General features: G+C 42.3%; 1 protein-coding gene and 1 long non-coding RNA gene across 3 annotated transcripts in view; one reads left to right on the top strand and one right to left on the bottom strand.

Annotated features, from left to right (window-relative positions):
• Positions 1 to 21,352, bottom strand: part of LOC117662657 (cyclic AMP-dependent transcription factor ATF-7) — a 116,595-nt gene extending 95,243 nt beyond the window's left edge. Inside the window, exon 1 of one of the 2 annotated variants that reach the window (XM_034412128.3) lies at positions 21,141 to 21,352. The gene's annotated coding sequence lies outside the window, so the exon portion shown is untranslated. The remainder of the gene's footprint in view (positions 1 to 21,140) is intronic. The other variant, XM_034412131.3, reaches the window with a different exon arrangement.
• Positions 21,353 to 21,564: 212 nt separating this feature from the next.
• LOC117663116 (uncharacterized) lies at positions 21,565 to 24,153 on the top strand. The gene is made up of 2 exons (XR_004590610.2): positions 21,565 to 21,655; positions 23,944 to 24,153. It is a non-coding gene; the product is annotated as an uncharacterized LOC117663116 (long non-coding RNA).
• Positions 24,154 to 24,182: the final 29 nt, after the last annotated feature.

Here is a 24,182-nt window from a genome sequence, read left to right as displayed (position 1 = left end):
TTCTTATTTTTTAGCAGATCGGCAGACTGTTAGCACAGATCTACCAATTTAAGCTGTAAAATTCCCAAGCAGAATAATTTAACAAGAAATCAGTGTCTATTTCTTTGAAAACCTGCATCTCAGGTTATCAGGGTCACTATAAAATGCAGTAACATTTTCTAAAAATATTTTAATATTCTTCATTAAAATGTAGCACAACTAAAAAAGCATGTTGGTATGGGAAGGATTACAGTAAAGAATAAGAAAATAATTATAAAGGTTTAAAAGCAAAAAAATGTTTTTGTAAAGAAAAATTTGCATAAACTCTATATATTTAGATACAGTATGTGTATGCACATTGGCCAATATACTTTTTGCAATCTATTTTCTCCAATACATTTCTACCTATTTGTGCCTCAAATCCTAGTGAGTTGTCTCATTGTGGCAAGGGTGCTCTAATGATGGGAAAGATGGAAAGAAAGAGAAGACGGGCACCAGCAGCAAGTTGGATGGACTCGGTTATAGTGGTGATGGACTATCATGGAGAAAATCTTTCTATGTGATAATTAGCAGTTGAAAGTGATTGATGGCTTGATGGATAATCCATCCATTAATTATTTCTGTAAATGAATTTCACTAATAATTATGTCACTAATAAGCACTAATAATGTTCTCATACATATGCTTTTTATCAAGGAACTTGCAACACATCATCTTAGCCCATTTCAAAGTTGGGAAGAATATGTATTTATTTTGGTGTAAAAGTATAAATAAAAATGTAACTTCTCAATGGCTGTATCAAGATTCAATACGCATATATATATAAATACACATTTGTATTCTGCCTTTTTTACAAATAACTCAAGGTAGCAAACACATCCAACACACTTTAATATTTCCACCCACAACAACAACCATGTGAGGTGAGTTGGTCTGAGAGAGAGAGATTCCTGTGCTCCTGTATATGAATGTTTATGTAAAAATAAAAATTTGGTCTCATTGAAGCAACAAGGAAGAATATCTGATGTTTGTTTGGTTTTTATTGCCACCCATCTAAACTAAGGACTATGGGTGGGAAATATCATAAAAAAGGGGTTAAAAACAATTGAAACAACCTAGGCTAACTCAAATTAAATTACACTAGATTCCCAAAGTTGCTAGACTATTATATTACATATTAGAATAGTAATATGTATATTACTATTATATATTGTATAAGTGTGCTACACTATTATATAGTGATCTGTTCTTCACAAAAACATGTCATAAACCATGGTTTACAAATATCAATGGCTGTTTATCAAGCCAAAACCATATTGGTAATGCCAATTTGAATATCAACCCAAATCATGGCTTGCACTAATAAAACCAAACATACCATTACTAAAAATGAGAGTAAGATTTTTCTTTTGGTGAAAAGACATATTCTTCCAGTGACAATTTAATGGTGAAGCCCGCAGTAGGAAAAAGTCATATGGAGCCCCTTAAATGTAGTTACATTGTTACATTACATTATGTTAATTAAAAGATTAAAATCAAATTTCAGAATACCAAAGAATGACAATATTGTAAATAATCTTTCTTGCACCATTTTTTTTAGCCAGTATGCTTCTTACCAAAGAACTTCTGCTTTGCAACAAAATAGAATGTTCCAAGTGAGCAAAAAACTTGGATTGTTTCCAGCATATATTCTGTCATAAGGTGCAAACAGACTGTTTAATAATAAAGATTTTAGCTGCTGTGTCCTGTTTTAATTATTGTATTGCTGCAATAGAATAGTTCTGTTTCAACGAACTGAATTTCTGGATGACTGGAGAAAATTCTACTACAAAAGATATGTAAATGTATCACTACTATTTATACTTTAACTGCTCAATATTACTACAAAGTAATATAAAATTCTTAGGGAGAAACAAAAGGAACTACTTTGCCTTTACTATAACTACATGTTGGAATCTGGGGCATCGTATTGGTCTAGTGCCATGTTGGTGAACCTATGGCACGCGGAGCCATTTCTGTGGGCAGGCGAGCTGGCGCCCTAGATCAGCTCCATCACGCATGTGTGTACGCCTCCCACTGGCAAGCTGATTTTCGTGTCTCTGTCGTGCATGCAGTAGATGCGTGCACATGCCCATGGCGCCCCTTCCCTCCCAGGAGTCTCCACGCGGCCCGTTTTGAATGCCAGGTAAGTACAGGCTCACGCGAAGGCTCTGGGAGGGTGAAAAATGGGCTACCGGAAGTCCGGAAACGGGTTGCCTCCACCCTCCTGGAGGCTCCAGGAAAGCCTCTGGACCCTCCGGAGGGTGAAAAATGGGCCGACCGGAAGTCCAGAAATGGGCCATTTCTAGCCTTCAGAGGCTTCAGGGAGGCCTGCTAGGCCCAAAATGGGGCGCGGGAGGTCACATGCAACTGTGCAGGGAGGGCGTGTGTATGGGATTGCACATGCATGTGAAGGGGGTGCAGTGGGCATGGTGGGCATTGCATTATGGGTGTGGGCATGTGCACGTGCACACTTTTGGCACCCGAGGAAAAAAAGATTAGCCATCACTGGTCTAGTGCCTGACTAGTTCTGGAACACATTAGTAAGCCAAACTTCTAAAATATGCTTCATTAAAATGTTAGATATACTACTTTTTATTTTAGGCTACTCCAGGCTACCAAGGCATGACAAATGTTATCAAGAGATGCTCCCAATCTAAGCTACATCTTGAAAAATAAAATTACCGATAGTTGAAATTAGTGTCAGGTAAAACCTTTCAAAATTTCAGTGTTCTGATGTATAAGATTTCAGCAACTGCACAAACATTTCAAAGAGCTTTACTTTACTTTACTTTATTCAAATTTCTATACCACCCTTCTCCTTTCGGACTCAGGGCGGTGAACAGCCAAGATAAAAACATCTATACAAAATATCACAATTAAAAATAAAGTTAAAATAATTTATAAATTTGGCCCATAATTTAAAACTTGTCAATTAAAATCAATATTAAAATTTTAAAACTAACCCTAAAATCAAGACAGACCGGCTAACTGGAAAAAATGAGTTTTTAGGGCCCGACGAAAAATCCGAAGGTCGGAGATCACTCGTATCTCTGGGGGTAGATTGTTCCATAGGGTAGGTGCCACCACAGAGAAGGCTCTCCTCCTGGGGGTCGTCAGCCGGCATTGTCTGGCCGACGGCACCCTGAGGAGGCCCTCTCTGTGGGAGCGAACTGGCCGGTGGGAGGCTATTGGTGGCAGAAGGCGGTCCCGTAAGTACCCTGGCCCTAAGCCATGGAGCGCTTTAAAGGTGATCACCAACACCTTGAAGCGCACCCGGAAGTCCACCGGAAGCCAATGCAGCTCGCGCAGGAGAGGAGTCACATGGGAGCGCCCCGTCGCTCCCATAATCCCCCGCACAGCCGCATTATGCACCAGTTGGAGCCTCCGGGTGTACCCCAAGGGGAGCCCCATGTAGAGAGCGTTACAATAGTCCAGATGAGAAGTGACGAGTGCTTGAGTGACCGTGCGTAGGGAGTCCCGGTCCAGAAAGGGCCGCAACTGGCGTATCAGGCGAACCTGACAAAAGGCCCCCCTGGCCACGGCTGTCATATGCCCTTCTAAAGACAGCCGCACATCCAGGAGGACACCCAAGTTGCGGGCCCTCTCCGTGGGGGCCAATGATTCGCCCCCAATAACCAGCGATGGCGTCAGCTGGCTATACCGGGACGCCGGCAGCCACAGCCACTCGGTCTTGGAAGGGTTGAGTCGAAGCCTGTTTCTCCCCATCCAGACCCGCACGGCCTCCAGGCACTGGGACATCACTTCCAAAGCATCATTGGGATGGTCTGGGGTGGAAATGTACAGCTGAGTATCATCAGCGTACTGATGGAACTCCACCCCAAAACCACGGATGATCTCACCCAGCGGCTTCACATAAATGTTGAACAGGAGGGGCGAGAGGACCGACCCTTGCGGCACCCCACAAACAAGGCGCCTTGGGGTCGACCGCTGCCCCCCTGTCAACACGGATTGCGACTGGTTGGAGAGATAGGAGGAGAACCACCGCAAAACGGTGCCCCCCACTCCCAGTCCCTCCAGCCGGCGCAACATGATATCATGGTCGATGGTATCAAAAGCCGCTGAGAGGTCTAATAGGACCAGGATAGAGGAAGAACCCCTATCCCGGGCCCTCCAGAGATCATCCACCAACGCGACCAATGCCGTTTCCGTGCTGTACCCAGGTCTGAAGCCGGACTGGAGCGGATCCAGATAGACAGCTTCATCCAGGTACTGGGGAAGCTGTCGCGCCACCACACTCTCAACAACCTTCGCAATAAAGCGAAGGTTGGAGACTGGACGATAGTTAGCCAAAACAGCCGGATCCAGGGATGGCTTCTTGAGGAGAGGCCTCACCACCGCCTCTTTCAAGGCGGCCGGCAGGACACCCTCGCTCAAAGAAGCGTTAACAATCCCCTGGAGCCAGCCTCGTGTAACCTCCCGGGAAGCCAGCACCAACCAGGAGGGACACGGGTCCAATAAACATGTGGTTGCGTTCAGCCGCCCCAAGATCCTGTCCACGTCCTCGGGAGCCACAGGATCGAACTTCTCCCAGATAACACTCTCAAGGCCTGCCTCAGTCATCTCGTCTGAACTAACCCAGTCGGCGGCCAAGTCTTCCCGAATTTGAGTTATTTTATCATCCAGATACTGTACAAAATCCTCAGCTCGGCCCTGCAAGGGGTCCTCCCGCGCTCCCAGATGGAGGAGGGAGCAGGTCACCCTAAACAGGGCGGCTGGGCAGTTATCTGATGACGCGATAAGAGCGGCAAAATAGCTAGATTTCGCCGCTTTTATCGCCACTAGGTAGGTCTTAATATGAGACCTTACCAGTGTCAAGTCAGACTCGGAACGACTGGCCCTCCAACCGCTCTCTAGGCGTCTTTTCCGGCGCTTCATCACCCTCAGCTCCTCGGAAAACCAAGGAGCTAAGTGAGTTCGGTGCCGGGTCAGAGGCCGCAAAGGCACGACCCGGTCCAAAGCCCTGGTAGCCGCCCTATCCCAGGCGGCCACCAGGTCATCAGCCGAGTCATGAGCTAGAGTCTCAGGGAATGGCCCAAGCTCCATCTGGAACCTATCAGGGTCCATCAGGCGCCTGGGGCGGAACCACCTGGTCGGTTCCGCCTCCCTGCGATGGGGTACGGCGGTCAGAAAGCCAAGTGAAGGAGCGAGTGGTCAGACCATGACAAGGGTTCAATATCTACATCCCCTATATCAAGGCCACTCAACCACTGACCAGAGATAAAAACTAAGTCCAGAGTGTGTCCCCCCATATGAGTAGGGCCGTGAATTACTTGGGTCAGGTCCATGGCCGTCATGGAAGCCATGAACTCCCGAGCTACCTCAGATGTCTCACCGATGGATGGCAGGTTGAAATCCCCCATGACCACAAGTCTGGGGGTAACAGCCGCCACCTCGGCTATAACATTGAGGAGTTCGGGCAGGGTCGTTGCCACGTGGCAGGGAGCCAGGTACGTGATCAACAGACCCATCTGCACCCCACGACCCCACTTCACAAAAAGGGACTCACATCCGGCTATCTGAGGTACAGTGGTCTCCCTCGGATCAAGACCTTCTTTTAAAATGACCGCCACCCCCCCGCCCCTGCCCTGAGCTCTCGGCTGATGAAATGCACAGAAGCCTGATGGGCACATCTCCACGAGGGGAACTCCCCCCTCATGGCCCAACCAGGTCTCCGTGATACCTGCCAGGTCCGCTCCCCCCTCCTGAATAAGATCACAAATGAGGGGGGCTTTATTTACTACGGACCTGGCATTACATAACATCAGCCGGAGACTCGGGCGCTGAGACTCTAAGCAGCCTGGGGAACGGGAAGAGCTAAGGGGATAGCGAGCACGTGCCCCCACCACATGATATGGCCCCCTGCTCCCGCCATACCTGCCCCTCCCACTCAGCGTGTTAATAGAGAAGCCCTCACTAGAGGGCATCCTAACAGTCCCCTTTCCCCCAGAGTCCGTACCCCCTACGGCACCATTAATAGCAGCCGGACTGGTCTCCAACCCCCGTGGGTTTTCCCCCAAACCCACATAACCTCCCCCACCCTCAGAACCCCTTAAAAGTCTAATTAAAAAAGTCTTTAAAAAACCCCTCAATCCCCTTTTTGCGACATGCCACCTCTCGGGGTCCCAGGATCCGTCATTAAGCTCATGGAAGATTGCCAACATTGTGTGACATTTCTACAGATTTGATAGAGAATGGTACCTACCTAAGATTAGTGAACACAAGCAAACTAAAAAAAAAAAATGGCTTGAGTTTGAAAGTTTTCCACTTGCAGATTTTGAATCTGCTATAGTTCCAATCTCCTCCTATAGGAGTTCTGCAGGAAAGTTTTGCAACTCATCCTTATAATACTAAGACAATATTGTGTATGAACACAGCACTTTCTTTGCTAGCTTCCTTCTGTCATTATGGACCATGTAATAAACACTGAATATGACTGTCATTCTTTGTAATATTTGTTACAGCTATAATCCAATTCACTTATTGGTGTACAGTAAATTTAACTCTGCTAAGTACTATTTTCATAAATGTATCAAAAGCAGAGTTACATTTTCTAAGCTACAATCTTGATTTCAAATTGATAACTCAAAGTGGAAAAGATTCTTAAATTTCAATGCACCTTAGTACAATACTCCTAAGAACTGGTGATTTGTAGATTTGCTGATTAAAAGGGTTGAATATGGGAAGAAGTGTATTATGATATAACTTTAAAGGAGGAGGACAGGTAAATTAACTGCTGTAAAGATAGGAAGTTGCTTCTCTATATAGCTTCTTGATTTTTTTTACTTTTTCACACATTTCCTTTTTGTCTTTTCTTAATCTTACTTTATATTATTTCATGTTTATCTTTTGTTTCCGTGAAAATCTTTAATAAAAATCATATAACAAGAATTCATAAGAACTAAAACATGTATTAAAACTATTCTTTGTGAACATTTTCTAATTGTTGTTTTATTTCTTCTCAAAATCCCAGATATTCAATGAGGGCAAGAAACTTATCCAAAAGAATAAATAAAATGAAATTAGAAATTCACAAAATTCCAACAAGAAACCTATAACCCTTTTAATAGGTTTCTTAAGATTTAAATCTTTCCTACTCCAGAGCTTGATAAAGAAAATGACCATTTTAAAATACTGCAGAAGGATTGCTGCAAGATATTGAAGAAAGAGTAAGAGAAATATCAATAAAGTCCCAAGGAAAAATTATATGGCATGTTACTGGAAGACATAAAGGCCTTAATTAAGGAGGCACTGTTGATGGATAGTTTCCGTATACAGGAGGTAAAAAAACAACTTGTTCTTAAGAAGGATTAAAAGGAGCAGTGTGAATGTCACAGAACACTTGAATTCATCTTTGTCATTAAAAAGGACCTGCAGTTGTAAATCATGCCTGTTTTCAGTTCTGAGTGGTTTGTCAACTAGAGCCCTAAGCTAGCTCTTGATTTACAACAATTCATTTAGTGACCGTTCGAAGTTAGAACAGCACTGAAAAAAGTGACATGAGCATTTTTCACACTCATGACCACTGCAGCATCCCCATGGTCACACGATCAAAATTCAGATGCTTGGCAACTGACTCACATTTATGACGGCTGCAATGTCCCAGGGTCATGTGATTACCTTTTGCAATCTTCTGACAATCAAAGTCAACGGAGAAACCGTATTCATTTAACAACTATGGTGATTCACTTAACAAACATGACAAGAAAAGTCATAAAATGAGGTAAAATTCACTTAACAAATTTCTCATTTAGTAACATAAATTTGGGGCTCAATTGTGGCCGTAAATTGAGGACTATCTATAGATGAAGACCACACTGATCCATAGTTTGTTTGGATTATCACACTGATTTCCATATGCTCTTGAAGATAGTTTGAGGTCACCAACCTTGTTACAGAATGCTAATATTTATTTAGCTTTCTGCTCAGTAAACAAACTTTGCTAAGTAGCTTGTGCAAATCGTTTGAGGAGCAAAATGACCCACTGGATCTGTTCCTCATGCTCCAACCATTCAAAGTGCCAGAATGGCTGTTATGAAATCCTTTGAAGGTCCTCCGGGCATGCTTGTATAAAGCTTTGCAACTAATCCTGGCAGAAGTACACTCTGGGCATTCACACTCAACCTGAAGGCTGCAGGAAAGCTTCAAAAGAGCCACTTTGATTCTTTAAAAAGTTGGATTCTTTGCAGTTTTCAGGAAAAGATCAAAAGAGGAGCATCAGCTGCAGAAATTAAATGACTTGCAGAGGCCTATAATACAGTACAATTTTAAATTTTCTGCCTTATTTTTGTTTTATTATTCAGCAACTCTGCATAGACAGCAATATGCATATCCAGTAAAAAGAATGCCCTTTTTGCTCAAAGTGAATGCACAAATATTCTCATCTAAACTCCATTCGGCTGCAATGCACTGCAAGAGTACAACATAATAGCTAGAGATGATGGGTCTTGTGGTCTACCATGTTTGATGGAAGCTAAGTTTAAAAGGTTAGCTCAGAATATGCCCATAGTTTTCTAAATGGCATATGAATAGAGACTGTATTCAATATGATTTCCCAAGGGAGCCCTTGAGATTTCAGGAAGTGTTGGCTTCCTGGGATTTAGCAAAACTGCAGCATTTGCTATTTTCAGACTGTCCCCCAATTTCCTTACAGTTTAAATAAATGTTTCCACACAATTGTTCGTGCCTAAAAAGGCATTTTAAAAAACAAGGTTAGAGTACTGCAATCAAGTGAGATTTACTGATAGATTGCTGTAACTAAATCTCTACTTGTTCACCAAACACTGCATTTTGAGGTAGGCTTTCTTATAATGGTATAAGCTCATTAAAATATAAAAGCAAGAATCTGATGCTGTCAGAAAACAAGTTTACAAGTTTTATATATGGCTAATTAGAAGGGGAGGGAGAACGAATTTACTATTGTCCTTTAATATCTTTATAGGGGCGCGGTTGCTCAGTGGCTAAGACACTGAGCTTGTTGATCGAAAGGTTGGCAGTTTAGCGGTTCGAATCACTAGTGCTCCGTAACGGGTGAGTTCCCATTACTTGTCCCAGCTTCTGCCAACCTAGCAGTTCGAAAGCACGTAAAAAATGCAAGTAGAAAAATAGGAACCACCTTTGGTGGGAAGGTAACAGTGTTCCGTGAGCCTTTGGCATTTAGTCATGCTAGCCACATGATCATGGAGACGTCTTTGGACAGCGCTGGTTCTTCGGCTTTGAAACGGAGATGAACACCGACCCCTAGAGTCGGGAATGACTAGCACATATGTGCGAGGGGAACCCTTTACCTTTAGTTTAATATCTTTGCTATAAACAACATTCTAACTGATTGTGCTAATCTTCTGAGCTATTTAGTCAGTAGAGTATTCCAATACTTATTTTAAATATTTATATATCTGTTTTCCACTTTACAGTTAATCTCAAAAAGAGTTGCCAATTGGCAGGAGGAAAAAGAGAGAAAGCACCCAAAACAAAAGAAAACAAATAGGTGGACTATCTCAAGTGCCAGGAGAATATAATTTATTATAAACACACAAAGTCTTTTATGTTTAATTCCTTTGAGACATGCTCTTATTACATGGAAAATAGCTTACTGCTGAACTTAATCCAAAGTATCTCAAACTTTTAAAGTCCCTACTTATCTTCTTGGACTTTTACTTCTAACCCTATACCTATGATGTGCAAGTGTACACAAATCCTCTCACAATGCCATGCAACCTACAGCTGCATCAAAAACATGCCTCAAGCAAAATGATACTGAAAATTATATACATGTTCATCCTTCCCTTATTCCCAGTAAAATCTGAGGAGACTGGAAACATGCAAATCAGTTCCTTCACCTTCAGCCAGTCATTGCTTGCAGCATTTTTGACAGTGCTACTCTTTTAGATTACAGGATACAGGAGGATTCCCTAGCCACCATTCATTGAGAAATATTTCTTAGCCAATTTTACTGCCCAACTCAAACATAATAGGATAATACAGGTAGTCCTTGACTTATAAGCACAATTGAACCCAAAATATCTGTTGTTAAGTGAGACAGTTGTTAAGTGAGTTTTGCATCATTTTACGACCTTTCTTGCCATAGTTGTTAAATGAATCACTGCAGATGTTTAGCTAGTAACATGGTTGTTAAGTGAATTGGGCTTTCCAATTGACTTTGCTTGTCAGAAGGTAGCAAAAGGTGATTACATGACCCCGGGACACTCCAACCGTCATTGCCAAGCATCTGAATTTTGATCACATGGCCATGAGAGTGCTGCAACAGTCGTTAATTGCGAAAAATAGTCTTAAGTTGCTTTTTTCAGTGCCATTGTAACTTTGAACAGTCATTAAAGGAACTCTTGTAAGTTGAGGACTATCTGAAAATGTCCTTTTTTACTCTCATTTTAAGTTCAGTATATGACATTGGCACTCACATGTTTTCCAAAATCATAAATAGATCCTGATTACTTATTATTTCTTATAGTACAGATAATCCTTAAATTTGTGATTGTTCAAGGTTCTGACAGATCTCCCTGGGGGTGGAGGAACTTAAACCGGGATTCAAAGGTCCAACAGTCACACACGCACACACACCCGTGCGATCCTGTTAACTGCACTCTGCGCACTCAGCAACCAGCTCGCATATACCGGTATATGGCTATTTGCAATATCTTAATCATGTGACTGCATTTTATAAAAGCAGCACCATTGGTTTGCTTAGCAACCGCGGCATTCGTTTAATGACCACAGCAAAAAAGATCTATAAAATCAGGTTGGTCATGTGACTGGCCCACATTACAGCTGTCACAAGTTATGATCAAAATGGGCAGGGTCCATTACAATCATAGCTCAGGGACTACCCATAGATTCTTATCACTTATTGTGTAAATAAAAAGACTTGGGTAAAAAGCTAAATATTATTATTCCAGAAACTCTTAAGATGATCCTATGGATAGCAAATCATACTCTGTAAAGCAGACAAGAAAGTCCCTGATCCTTCCCTATGCACAAACAAATAAAGCTAAATACAAACCTTCCTAGAACCATCACAAATATACCATTCACTAAGCAAACCTAATACTTTGTTTTAATTTATGTATGAGATAATTTCAACTAATTTAACAAAAAAGTGTCAGAAATAAATGCAATATTTATCTTAGCTAAAACATATTATCTCAATTGTGCCCTTAATTTATTAGAATTTTCTATGCAATTTCCAATTCTTTAAGTCGTGTGGATAATGGATTGGGGTAGAAAGGCAGCAAAAAAAGACTTGTCTACAGATTTGATTGCTTAAAGCTTTATCAACATCTAGCATATACTGAAGCTTGAAGCTTTTAAATTAATTCAAATTGGAAGGCTAAACTTCAAATCTAGCTGAAACTGTACTTTAGAGACACAGTTCATGAATAAATCTGAGTAATCTGGGCTTTCAAATGGGAATATAGCGCTTTTATTTAAATCACTACTGGTATTATAAGCCAAAATAATTGTAAATACATGGAGGAAATACATCATTGTTCCCTTGTTAAGGCTTAATAAAATATAAATAAGCCCCATTAGCATGTCTTTCTTAGAACAAGTTTCAAATATCTAGTTAAATCAGTTATTGGTTAGTGCCACATTATCTTTCCATAACTACTGAAATGAAACAAAATCATACCTATATAGATTCAGTACTTCAAGAGAAGAATTTCTGTCCAAAGAGGAAATTTCTATAATTGTTATTTTGATTACTATTTTAACATTGGAACACTTGTCATTTTGATTTATAATTTTATTTACTTTTGGATTTTTTTTCCCAAAAGTATAACAGGGAAGAAATTCTACCAACATATAAATACGGGGAATAACATTTATATTATTGAAACAGAGCACTACTGAAAGTTAGATGGTTGAACAAAAAACTCATGTTGGTTATTGGTTCAACAGTGAAAGCTTTAGTTATGGGGCCCCATAATCCATGATAACTACATGAAAGAGCTCCTGTATTCCCAAACCTGTTCATAACAACTACTATGACCAGGACCACAAATTAACTCACAGTGCAATCCTAGATTTCCTGATGAATCTATACTATTTATAAAGGATTTGGCAATAGTGTAAATCTCTTAATCCCTACACTATAACAACTGAACATGCTTGCAAAATCTTAAATTATACCTATAATAAACTATCAGCATAGTGCAATTACACTGTTTGTTGTAGAGTAATAAAACAAAATGTAGTTATGATCTCAGCAATTATATGACCAATATACTTGGAATAAGTAACAGCATTCCTCCGACACTATTTTGGGATGCCCCGTTCAAGGGTTTAAAATTCAATACTTTGTAAAATGATGAGGAAGTTTTCCTTTACCTGGTCATCTTGCAAATACTTGCTCAACAAAAACATATTTCCACAGAAGCATAATATGCTTAAGTCAGCTGACAAGTAAATATGAATGGGAACTTAATGTACTGTAGAGACAGAGCCTGCTGAATAAGAAGGAAGGAGTCACAAAGATATATTTTCATGTATACAAAATTAATATGGATATACGAAATCAGTTCTGTGTAATAGATTTCATATTACAAACATGGAAAAGGTTACTTCATATCAAACTTGCCTGTTCATGCATAGATATATGCATGATAAGTTTTTTTGTCATGATGCAATTTTTGATGGCCTTCTTCTGAAATCTTGTTTAATTTACCAGTCCAGCCTATAAGGGGGCTGAGACCAAAACTGGTGAATTGCTTAAGTACATAGATAGGGTAATATTGGAACTGGGGATTTTCGCAGCTCAGATACTTGACCTTTATTCTAAACCAACTCTAGCCAAATATAGTTATTAAGCTCCAGAAAGTTGCTAGCTCACTCATCTACTTTCAATCAGAAAAAAAAATACTGTTACTCCATTACCAGGTAACTTTTCCTTCACAGCCAGTATGGAAGGTAAGAATCCCCTTCCTTTTCTGCTAATACAATAGCTAAGTTGGCAGGCAAAGAAAGGACAAAGGTCTCAGTTCCTCTTTAATAGCCTGCTCACTTGTCTGGAGGAAGTGCTTTCCTGCAAACAATTCCTAATTCCCATTGGCAGCCAGGCAGTTAAATATACAGTAATTCCACATGACAATCCAGACTTTGTGGCATTCAAACAAAAGTATGGTTTAAAAAAAAAGACTATTGTTGACATCGCTTACAATAGTTAAAGACAAGTAGGCTAGTAGAAAAGTCTTGCATGTTCAGTGAACAAATGTATTTGGGTAATAACTGTATATGTATTGAAAATAAATCTTGTATATTAATGGAAGCCTATAAGATTTTGTTCCTACCTGATAAATATCTTTTCTACTTACTAGGCTTCTATGTGGACTATAAGAAGCCAATCCTACTTATCTTCTTTTATTCATCCAGGTGAGCATTACATAACTTGGTGTAGGAGCATTGCATAATATAAGAAATATTTGATAGGTGGAACAAATATTGATATCAAGATATGGTTGATATTGATATCAACCAAATGGTTCCGTCCCAGGCGCCTGATGGACCCCGAAAGGTTCCTGATGGAGCTTGGGCCATTTCCTGAGACTCTGGCTCACGACTCGACTGAGGACCTGGTGGTCGCCTGGGACAGAGCGGCTACTGGAGCCTTGGACCGCGTCGTGCCTTTGCGGCCTCTGACCAGATGCCGATCTCGTCTAGCTCCTTGGTTTTCCGAGGAGCTGAGAGAGATGAAGCGTCGGAAAAGACGCCTGGAGAGTGATTGGAGGACAAGCCGATCTGAATCTGACCGAACACAGGTGAGATCTTATATTAAGATCTACCTAGTGGCGATAAGAGCGGCGAAGTCTAGCTACTTCTCCACTCTTATTGCATCTGCAGAAAACCGCCCAGCTGCGCTGTTTAGGGTGACCCGCTCCCTACTTCAGGTGGGGGTACGGGAAGATCCCTTAAAGGGTCGAGCTGAGGATTTTGTACAATTCCTGCATGATAAAGTCGCTCAGATTCGGGAAGGCCTGGACTCCGATTGGGTAGATTCAGGGGAGGAGACGGGGGCAGGTCTTGAGAGCGTTATCTGGGAAGAGTTTGACTCTGTGGCTCCTGAGGACGTGGACAGGATTCTGGGCAAGCTTAACGCTGCCACATGTTTATTGGACCCATGTCCCTCCTGGTTGGTACTGGCCTCCCGGGAGGTTACACGAGGCTGGCTCCAGGGGATTATAAATGCTTCTCTGAGTGAGGGTGTCTTTCCCGCCGCCTTGAAAGAGGCGGTTGTGAAGCCCCTCCTCAAGAAGCCTTCCTTGGACCCGGCTATATTATCAAATTATCGTCCAGTCTCCAATCTTTGCTTTGTTGCGAAGGTTGTTGAGAGTGTGGTGGCGCGACAACTACCCCGATACCTGGATGAAGTTGTCTATCTGGATCCGTTCCAGTCGGGCTTCAGGTCACGATACAGCACAGAAACGGCATTGGTCGCATTGGTGGATGATCTCTGGAGGGCTCGGGACAGAGGTTGCTCCTCTATCCTGGTCCTATTAGATCTCTCAGCGGCTTTTGATACCATTGACCATGGTATCTTACTGCACCGGCTGGAGGGGTTAGGAATAGGGGGCACCGTTCTTCGGTGGTTCTCCTCCTTCCTCTCTGACTGTTCGCAGTTTGTGTTGGCAGGGGGGCAGAGGTCGACCTCGAGGCACCTTATTTGTGGGGTGCCGCAAGGGTCAGTCCTCTTACCCCTTCTGTTCAACATTTATGTAAATCCGCTAGGTGAGATCATCCGTGGTTTTGGGGTGAGTGTTCATCAGTATGCTGATGACACACAGCTATACATCTCCACCCCAGACCACCCCAATGATGCCCTTGCTGTGATGTCCCGTTGCCTGGAGGCCGTGCGGATCTGGATGGGGAGAAACAAGCTCAGACTCAACCCCTCCAAGACCGAGTGGCTGTGGCTTCCGGCGTCCCGGTATAGTCAGCTGGTACCATCACTGACAATAGGGGATGAGATCTTGCTCCCCACAGAGAGGGCCCGCAACTTGGGTGTCCTCCTGGATTCACGGTTATCTTTAGAAGATCATTTGACGGCCGTGGCCAGGGGTGCCTTTTATCAGGTTCGCCTGATCCGCCAGTTGCGTCCCTTTCTGGATCGGGACGCCTTGCGCACGGTCACTCATGCCCTAGTTACCTCCCGTATGGACTACTGTAATGCTCTCTACATGGGGCTCCCCTTGAAAAGCACCCGGAGGCTCCAACTGGTCCAGAACGTAGCCGCGTGGGTGATTATGGACGCAGCTCATTACGCCCATGTAACACCTCTCCTACGCGAGCTGCACTGGCTCCCGGTGGTCTTCCGGGTGCGATTCAAGGTATTAGTTATCACCTTTAAAGCGCTCCATGGCTTAGGACCTGGGTACCTACGAGACCGTCTTTTGCCACCAATAGCCTCCCACCGACCAGTTCGTTCTCACAGGGAGGGACTACTCAGGGTACCGTCAGTCAAATTATGTCGACTGGTGACTCCCAGGGGGAGGGCCTTCTCTGTGGGGGCTCCAACCCTTTGGAATGAACTGCCCCCGGAGATACGGAATATCCCTGATCTCCGTCCTTTCCGCCGTGCCCTCAAGACCCTGATGTTCCAACAGGCAGAGCTAAACATACAAACATGCAAATGATTTTTAAATGTTATCTAATTCTGGGTTTTATTTAATTGTCCAAACTAAGTAACAATTTTAATTAGCAATTTTATGATGTTTGTGTGTCTATATTTTTCTTGACTGTACACCGCCTTGAGTCCTACGGGAGAAAGGCGGTATAGAAATATAATAAATAAATAAATAAGAAAGATATGGTTATCAAAAATTTAAATCCTACAGTTTCAGATTCCACGCCCCCCCACCCCCCCAGTTGACGTAAGTCAGTTTTTCCTACCTTAACACTTTCTGGATAAGAGACAGTAAGGTCTAATGGTTAAGGCACCAGGATAGAAACCGGGAGACTGTGAGTTTAAGTCCCATCTTAGCCATGAAAGCCAACTGTGTGACATTGAGCTACTCCCTCTCTCTCAGTCCAACTCACCTCACAGGGTTGTTGTTGTGGGAAAAATAGGAGGAGGAAGGTATGTTGGGTATGTTCATCGCCTTGAGTTAATTGTAAAAATAATAAAGGCAGGATATATATAAATAAAATAAAAAATGTTTTATTAAAAAAATGTGTCAGCAAATACACCTATTAAGAGTTCTGGAAACTGGAAAGCTAGCTACTAAGAAGGTACTTAGGTTAGGGAAGATAATGATAAGTCACACTAAAAAATAACTTTAAAGGTCTGGAAGAAGGCAAAGGAAACTATTTCCATAATGCAAGAAAGCAACATGGATATGTTCATATAGTTACCAGAAGATGAGTTTACTATAGTAAACCTTTAATTTACTGAACTTCATTTTAGCAGACTAATGGAATAAAACAGGTTGATCATTTTATATATGCCATTCACTATTTGGATTAATGGACACTTTTTCCATTATTCCCATTATTTGTTGTATTAAGGGTTCAGAACTACAAAACTTTGCAAAAGTACACTTTCAAGTCCTCACACACAACCAACACGTCTACAATGCTTGATTCACAAATAAAACGTACTTAATACTTGCTAGGAAAGCACTATATTAATTTCTATCCAAAGACAGTTCAATATATTTATCAGCCTCATTATACCCAATGCTCTCAAACAGTTCTGTCATATCACAGTGCTTTTCTATGAAGTTCTTAGCAAAAGAAGTGGCTAACTACAGAGGAAACATCTTGAATCAAATCATCTTTTTTTTTTCTTCCACAATTTTCATAAGTTTTGAGTAATTTCACTTTGATTTAGCAAGATTTAATGCTGCAATGTGAGAAAACTTTGACATGACATCAATATACTTAATCAACATATGCTAATATCAGGGCCAACTGTCAAGGAAAAATTAATACTTAAGATTTATAGCCAATAAGGCATCACAGATGTCAGGGTTCCAAGTAATAACCCCAAAACAATCAAAACTCTGAGGCCTAGAGTTTTCTCAAAGCAAAAGTTTATTTGGGATATCATATTGGCACAGCTGGTGAAAACCCGACTCTGCAGGACCCAGGGTTTCCCCACCCAAATCAAAGCCCAAAGTTCTTGCCCTCCAGGTCACATGTCCATCACATGGTCCAATCAGGTCGTAGTCCCAACTCCAGCTGGCTTTGGTCCACACCCTTCCAACACCCGGTAAAGCGTCCTTGGCTCCCATGAGAAAGAATGTTATTTTGGCTACACATCCCCCAGCTATCTCTACCTCCCCCCTTACGTCCACTGTCCACCCCCCGGCCTTGCTGCTACAGCCCTCAAGATGCTCCCAAAATGGCTTCAGGGCTAACAACAGAATTCTTAGCTTTTTAGTCCTCTATAGTCAAGGACACAGTCTTGCATCTGGATAGAATTTAGTATCTGATCTCCCTTTCCAATTCTATAATTGAGAAATCCCAATATCTGAAAATTCTGCAAGGAGTAAGATATTATGAAAGAGGAATATCGCCTCTTCATTCCCCTGCCACAGTGTCCTGTTCTCCCATAGTTCGCAAATATAAGGTAAGTTTAATAATATTCCGACAAAGCCCATCTCTGTTATTTGAAGCGAAGTATTTATTTTCATTACAAGGACATAACAAATGATAAAGCATCTGATGAAACACTCTACTATACAATTTAAGATTTTTGTGCCACTATAGCACTAGGATTTAGACTTATATACCGCTTCACAGTGCTTTACAGCCCTCTCTAAGCGGTTTACAGAGTCAGCATATTGCCCCCAACAATCTGGATCCTCATTTTACTGACCTTGGAAGGATGAAAGGCTCAGGAAAATTGATTACAAATTGCTTCCTGTAACTTCAGTCAGCAAAGGAACTTGTCGCAATATTAATATAAATATTACACTTCTCAATTTTGACCATTTTTATTCTTTATTAATAATTTGCTTTCCCATGTGGAATTTCAGTTTAACATAATCACCAACATACGAAGTTACAAGACAAAAAGTAATGTTAATTCAATGGCTGTAAGTCAGTATGTAAATCCATAATTTTTCAAACGTATTACAGAAAGTTGACAATGCAGCTATAGGGAAACCACTATTCTTCATTTTCTTCATAGCTATTCAGACTAGATTAGAAAATCTTCCTACACAGCTGTTGTCACTACAATTCTTTGTGAAGCATCTGGCGCTCTTAAAATAAGCCACAGATATATCATGTATTATTCTAAACAAAACAAGCTGCAATTACTGCCACCTGAAATGAAAGCACTTTCAAGCAAGATAGTGGGGCAATGCGCATATTTTGGATTTTTTTTTTTACAAAGTATCTTTTGTATCATTGGGGATACTGTAAGCTGTTGCTAAACCAGTTATGCATATTAAAAATGTATTTTCAAAGATTGTACAGGTAGGCCTTGATTTACAACCATTCATTTAACTACTGTTCAGTTACAACAGCCCTGAAAAAAGTGACTTGCATTTACAACTCCAACAGCATCTCCATGGTCATGTGATCAAAATTCAGGTGCTTGACAACTGGCATGTATTTACAATGTCTGCACTGTCCCAGGGTCATATAATCATCGTTTGCAGCCTTCCCAGCTGGCTTCCGACAAGAAAAGTCAACAGTGGAAGCCAGATTCACCAAACGTCCTCATGATTCACGTAAGAACTGAAGTGATTTGCTTAACAACCATTGCAAAAAAGATTATGAAATCTGGCACAACTCACTTAACAACCACCTTGGCTTAACAATGGAAATTCTGGTCCCATTTGTGGTCATAAGTCAAGGACTATCTGTATAGTATTTTTTAGCTCCAGCCCAGTCTGTCACTGCCCCAGTTAGATTCAGATATACAAACCAATCTAGTGAAGTTAATGCTTTAGGACAATGTTGATGATGTGAAATAAAGCATGCTATGCTATGAAAAATTTTTGACACAGCCATTCAGGAAGAATAATCTACTTCCAACATTACTTAAAAGAAAATAATGTCTGCACTCAACTCAAGGGGCTGACAAAGATGGAATTAATGTTCCCAAATGGACACTATCTTTTCCCTGATGATTCTAGCTGGTGTCACTGGATTGCTGCCAAAGGCCACAGAACTTTGTGGTCCCAATGATGTCACTCTCAGTTAACTAGCTGACATTGCAAAGCAACAACCATCAACACTCTATGCTGTCACAACCACGTTTATCCATTCCACTAGACTGCCTTACTGGCAGATATCACGACACATCACTTCCTCCTCCCCATTCAAAGTTGGCAGGTGAGCGTTATTTTCATAAAGTAGTGATCACCACTTTCTTTCTAGCCCTAACCCTTTCTATAAGAAAAAATCAGGAGCAGCAGCTCAAAAGACACCTGTCATGGTGGACGGAGCTACTCAGCTGCTGTACAATCCAATGATAAGATTTTAGTTTACAGCAGTTTTCCGCAACAACAACAATTCTTGTTCAGGTGAGCAAACATTTGCTATCTCATAGTCATTTATCTTATGTCCTTAAACAGCTGAGGAGCAACACTTTGCTAGTAATACAAAATGTGAGGCCTTTCTCTTATGGGGAAATCTCACTTGATGAGGCTGAAGAAGGGTTATTGATGCAGATGGTTATTAGGAGGTGAACTAGTACCAGCAGAGTAGCACCACTTTTAGGGTGGGGGGGCACCTCCTACAAGCAACACTCCTCCCTTTTGGCCTGTTGAAAACAGGCAAAACAGCAGTCCTTCCAGGAGAAGCCATCTCTGTACACTTTTCCCATTCCTAACCCACTTCGTATGGCATTATGGATACCCCATTTCCTCTCAAAAGGGTTGGACATTCAAATGGAAATAGATATTTCGTGGACAATCAGGCAAATAATCACAGCAAGGAGCAGCAATCGCTATTCACTTATTGATTCCCTCTGGGCAGTCCGGCAACTTCTCCATCAACTACACTACCCAGAAGAGATACAGAAGTTGGGAGACTTGCTACCCCTATTTTTATTTCATAGGTGTGTCCAAAGGAACTTGCAGCTGCAGTTTTTTGCATAATCTTCTTGGGCATCAAATACGGAAGTTTTTCCAGACTGATCTAGGAGGGCTTTCCAACACCTATTCACTGACTCTGCATCATCTTTTAAGCCTTGAACAACAAGTCATCCTTCTTGTTGTTTTAGTATACTGTACAACAATCTCCCAATATGTTTGGTGAGAGAGGGGGGTGGGGGGGGTGAGCGTTTCTCTATTGGGATGTATATCTTCCATTAAGTCTTTGCAAGAGCTGTAATCGTCTCTGATCAGTAACGCCATCCAGCTCCCCTTCCTTCAGGATGATGCTGTTTTTCCCTCTCATAAACCTCAGCCCCTGGACTATCTGTCTTTTTCATTCTCAGCCATTTCACCCACATGTATGTGTGTGTGTGTGTGTGTGTGTGTGTGTATATATACACACACTGGAGCTGAAAGGCAAAAGGGAAGCAGAATGCTCCCTCCCACATGTTGGGGTAGACCAGGTGCCTCGATAGATAGATAGATAGATAGATAGATAGATAGATAGATAGATAGATATAGATATAGATATAGATATAGGTATATGTATATGTATATGTATGTGTGTGTACTGTGTGTGTGTAATGTTATATATTATATATCTCGCATACACACACATGTACATACACACACACCCTATCCATACACGTGTGCGAGAAGCACACCCGTGGGTCACCCACCCAGGCTGCTCCCAACTGTTCCCTTCTCGCGCGCCCATCATCACTCCGACTCCTGGGCGCGCGCCCCCCTCCTCCTGGCCACCGCCCGGGCCCCTTCTCAGAGCTTCCTCACAGCCCCCGAAGTCCCGCCCACATCCAGGGAAGGAGGCGGGCTCCGGCTGCAGCTTCACGCTCTGATTAGCCGAGTCGTCCAACACTCCTCCCGACCGCTGCGCTAATTGACGCGGCAGAGCTGCCAATCACCGCCAGGCGGAACCCCATCTCACAAGTCTTGGAGGAGTTAGGTTTTTTCTTGAGGGGAGGAGGAGGAGGAGGTTAGAAAACGGAGAGAAGCTGAGAAGCAACGGAAGACACTCACCTCGCGAGGGGAGAAAGGAGGGAAAGTGACCGAGCTCCCTCTCCCCTTTTAAGTCCCCGTGCCCCTCCGCCTGGCGCCGACACTAACGGGACTCTTCCCTACTCTCCAGCGACAGCCCCCAAGTCTCGCTGTGGTGGATTGCGGTGCCCCCCCCCGCGCCGCTTTCTGAGCACCAGAGATCCTCGCGAGATTTGATAAGGAGGCGGGGCCACAGGATCGTAAAACCAATGAAGGAGAGGGTGGGCGGGATTAGGAAAAACAAGGTGGTGCTGAGCATGGGGCGGGGGCGGGGAAGCAGCGGCGGCGGCTGAGGGGAACAAGTTGCTGGACTTGGGTGCTGCTTCCCGCCGCTCAACTCCCGGGTTGGGGAGGGAGGAAGGGAGAGCGCGCGGGCGCCTGTGCGCGCGAGGCACGCCAGTAGAATTCGAGACGAAGTTATTCCTGCATCCTTCTCCAATCTGGCGCCCTCCAGGTGCCGGCTGAGAAAGTTGCCTGGTATGGCCAACTAAAAGACGGTAAGTCAGGGAAGGTTGATTTAGTCGTTTTTCCATCCAGAACATGGTCAGTGTTTGGTCCACTTAACGGCCTTGGACCATTCTTCTGTGTGTTCCGTCTTTTTCATTCTCAGCCATTTCACCCACATGTACGTGTGAGAATAGAATAGAATAGAATAGAATAGAATAGAATAGAATAGAATAGAATAGAATAGAATACTTTTATTGGCCAAGTGTGATTGGACACACAAGGAATTTGTCTTTGGTGCATATGCTCTCAGTGTACATAAAGAAAAAATAAAATACATTCGTCAAGAATCATGTGTATGTGTGCATGATATACTGTGCAATATGTGTGTGTGTGTATACACACACCACACACATACACATATATACACACACACACACAAAGATGGAAGACACAGAAGAATGGTCGAAGGCCGTAAGCGTGGACCAAACACTGACCATGTTCCCAATGCATTTAATCAATAAATCTCCTGTAGCCTTATTTCCAGGTAAGTGGTTACTGTCTATATCATTTGCAGAGTTACAGCTGCAGGATTGGAGGAATTGCCATAATTAAGACATAATCAAGAGTCCTTTGCTCTTGACCATGCTGTATTTAATGTTCTTATTTGTTAGCACCCCAGAGCAGATTCTTGTATCTGATTGAACGTGGCCAATCTGGAAAAGGCCAAGTAGAGTCAGAATTAATACTTGGATGGTAGGCCATCGGGAGAAGGAGCTTGCAGAAGGCGGCTGTAATCCATTTATGTAGTGTCACCAAGAAAATTGCGTGGGCATGAACCAGAGGTTGAGCTTGATGGAAGGAAGTTATTATCTTTACCTTTTATTTATAAAAATTCTTCACAATTCTGCTGCTTTAACTTGGATTTAAGGACCAAAATTTTGCTGATAAAAGCATGTTAATTTACAACTATCAAGATGAGACAGGTTCTTTAAACAATCCAATTATCACAGAGACTGCAGAATTATATCCCTCAGATATTAATTATAGAATAACAGTTGGAAGGGACCTTGGAGGTCTTCTAGTCCAATCCCCTGCCCTATACCATTTCAGACAAATGGTTGTCCAATCTCTTCTTAAAGCTGAGGTGGCAGAGTGGTTAGAGCGCAGTGCTGCAGGCTACTTCAGCTGACTACTAGCTGCAGTTCAGCAGTTCAAACCCTACCAGGTTCAAGGTTGACTCCGCCTTCCATCCTTCTGAGGTGGAATGAGGACCCAGATTGTTGGGGGCAATAGGCTGACTCTGCAAACCACTTAGAGAGGGCTGTAAAAGCACTATGAAGTGGTATATAAGTCTAAGTGCTATTGCTATTAAAAACTTCCAGTATTGGGAGCATTCACAACTTCTGGAGGCAAGTTGTTTCACTGATAAATTGTTCTAATCATCAGGAAATTTCTCCTTAGTTCTAGGTTGCTTCACTCTTTGATTAGTTTCCATCCATTATGATCAACTGTAAATCGGCTACTATGGTCAATAGTGAGGGATAATTCAAGCAGTAATACCTGGTCAGGTGTAAGTTACCAAACTCTAAATTAGAGTGCTTTTGGTCATCACATTAAACCCTATAATTTCATTTTTGTGTTTTGTGTGAAGTGATATTTGCAAATTATGAAATATGGCTTGATGTGTGAACCCAGTTATGGCTTCAATAAACTTATGTTAAGTAAACAATGAATTAAACAGTATCTGAATCTAAACATCATCTAAAAAGATTGAGGAATTGGATTCAGTTGTCTACCCAGCTATCTGATAGACCCTAGAATAGGGATGTCAAACTTGATTTCATTGAGGGCCGTATGTAGGTTGTGTTTGACCTCGGCGGGCCAGCGTGGGCGTGGCCAGCTCAACGTCACTCATGTCAGGGGCATCTGTGGCGGCCTGAGCGCTCTGCCAGTGAAAACGGGCTCCCGAGCTTCATTTTTGCCTGTAACAGCCTCCTGCAACCATCTGCCAGCAAAAACGGGGCACAGGAGGGCTGCACACGACCCCCCCAAGCTCTCTTTTTGCTGGCAGAGGCACTGCGGGCCAGTCCTTTGCGGTTTCCAGGGCAGCCCTGCAAGCCAGATCTAAACACCCCACAGGCTGGATCTGGGCCACGGGCCTTGAGTTTGACACCCCTGCCCTAGGACAATTACTGGCTGAATTTATACTTATAAAACCTATATTGACCAATTCCAACTTTTAAACATAAGTTTATGGTTCAACATGCTATGAAAACCTGGATGCTTAGACTGAATTAAGCATGGCTAAACTTATTCAGTCCCAGCTTTTGTCTTTCAGCTTATTTATAGGTTATTATAAGGATAAAACAAGGAAGAACCATTGCACTGCTTTGAGCTCACTGTAGAAAGAGTCAACATAAATGCAAGTAATAAATCCACTGAAAAAACTTCTCTTCTTGAGATTGGCTTCCTTTGTGTACTTTTTTCCATGTTAACTCCAGTCAACTGAAGATTACTTGTTTTGCATTAAAATGATTGATGATGTGTATATTGGCTTGCTTCTTCATTCTTGTACAG

Source organism: Pantherophis guttatus, chromosome 2 (assembly GCF_059756535.1).
Source record: "Pantherophis guttatus breed Tessera chromosome 2, ASM5975653v1, whole genome shotgun sequence".
Taxonomy (NCBI): domain Eukaryota; kingdom Metazoa; phylum Chordata; class Lepidosauria; order Squamata; family Colubridae; genus Pantherophis; species Pantherophis guttatus.
This window is presented reverse-complemented; position numbering and strand designations above follow the sequence as displayed.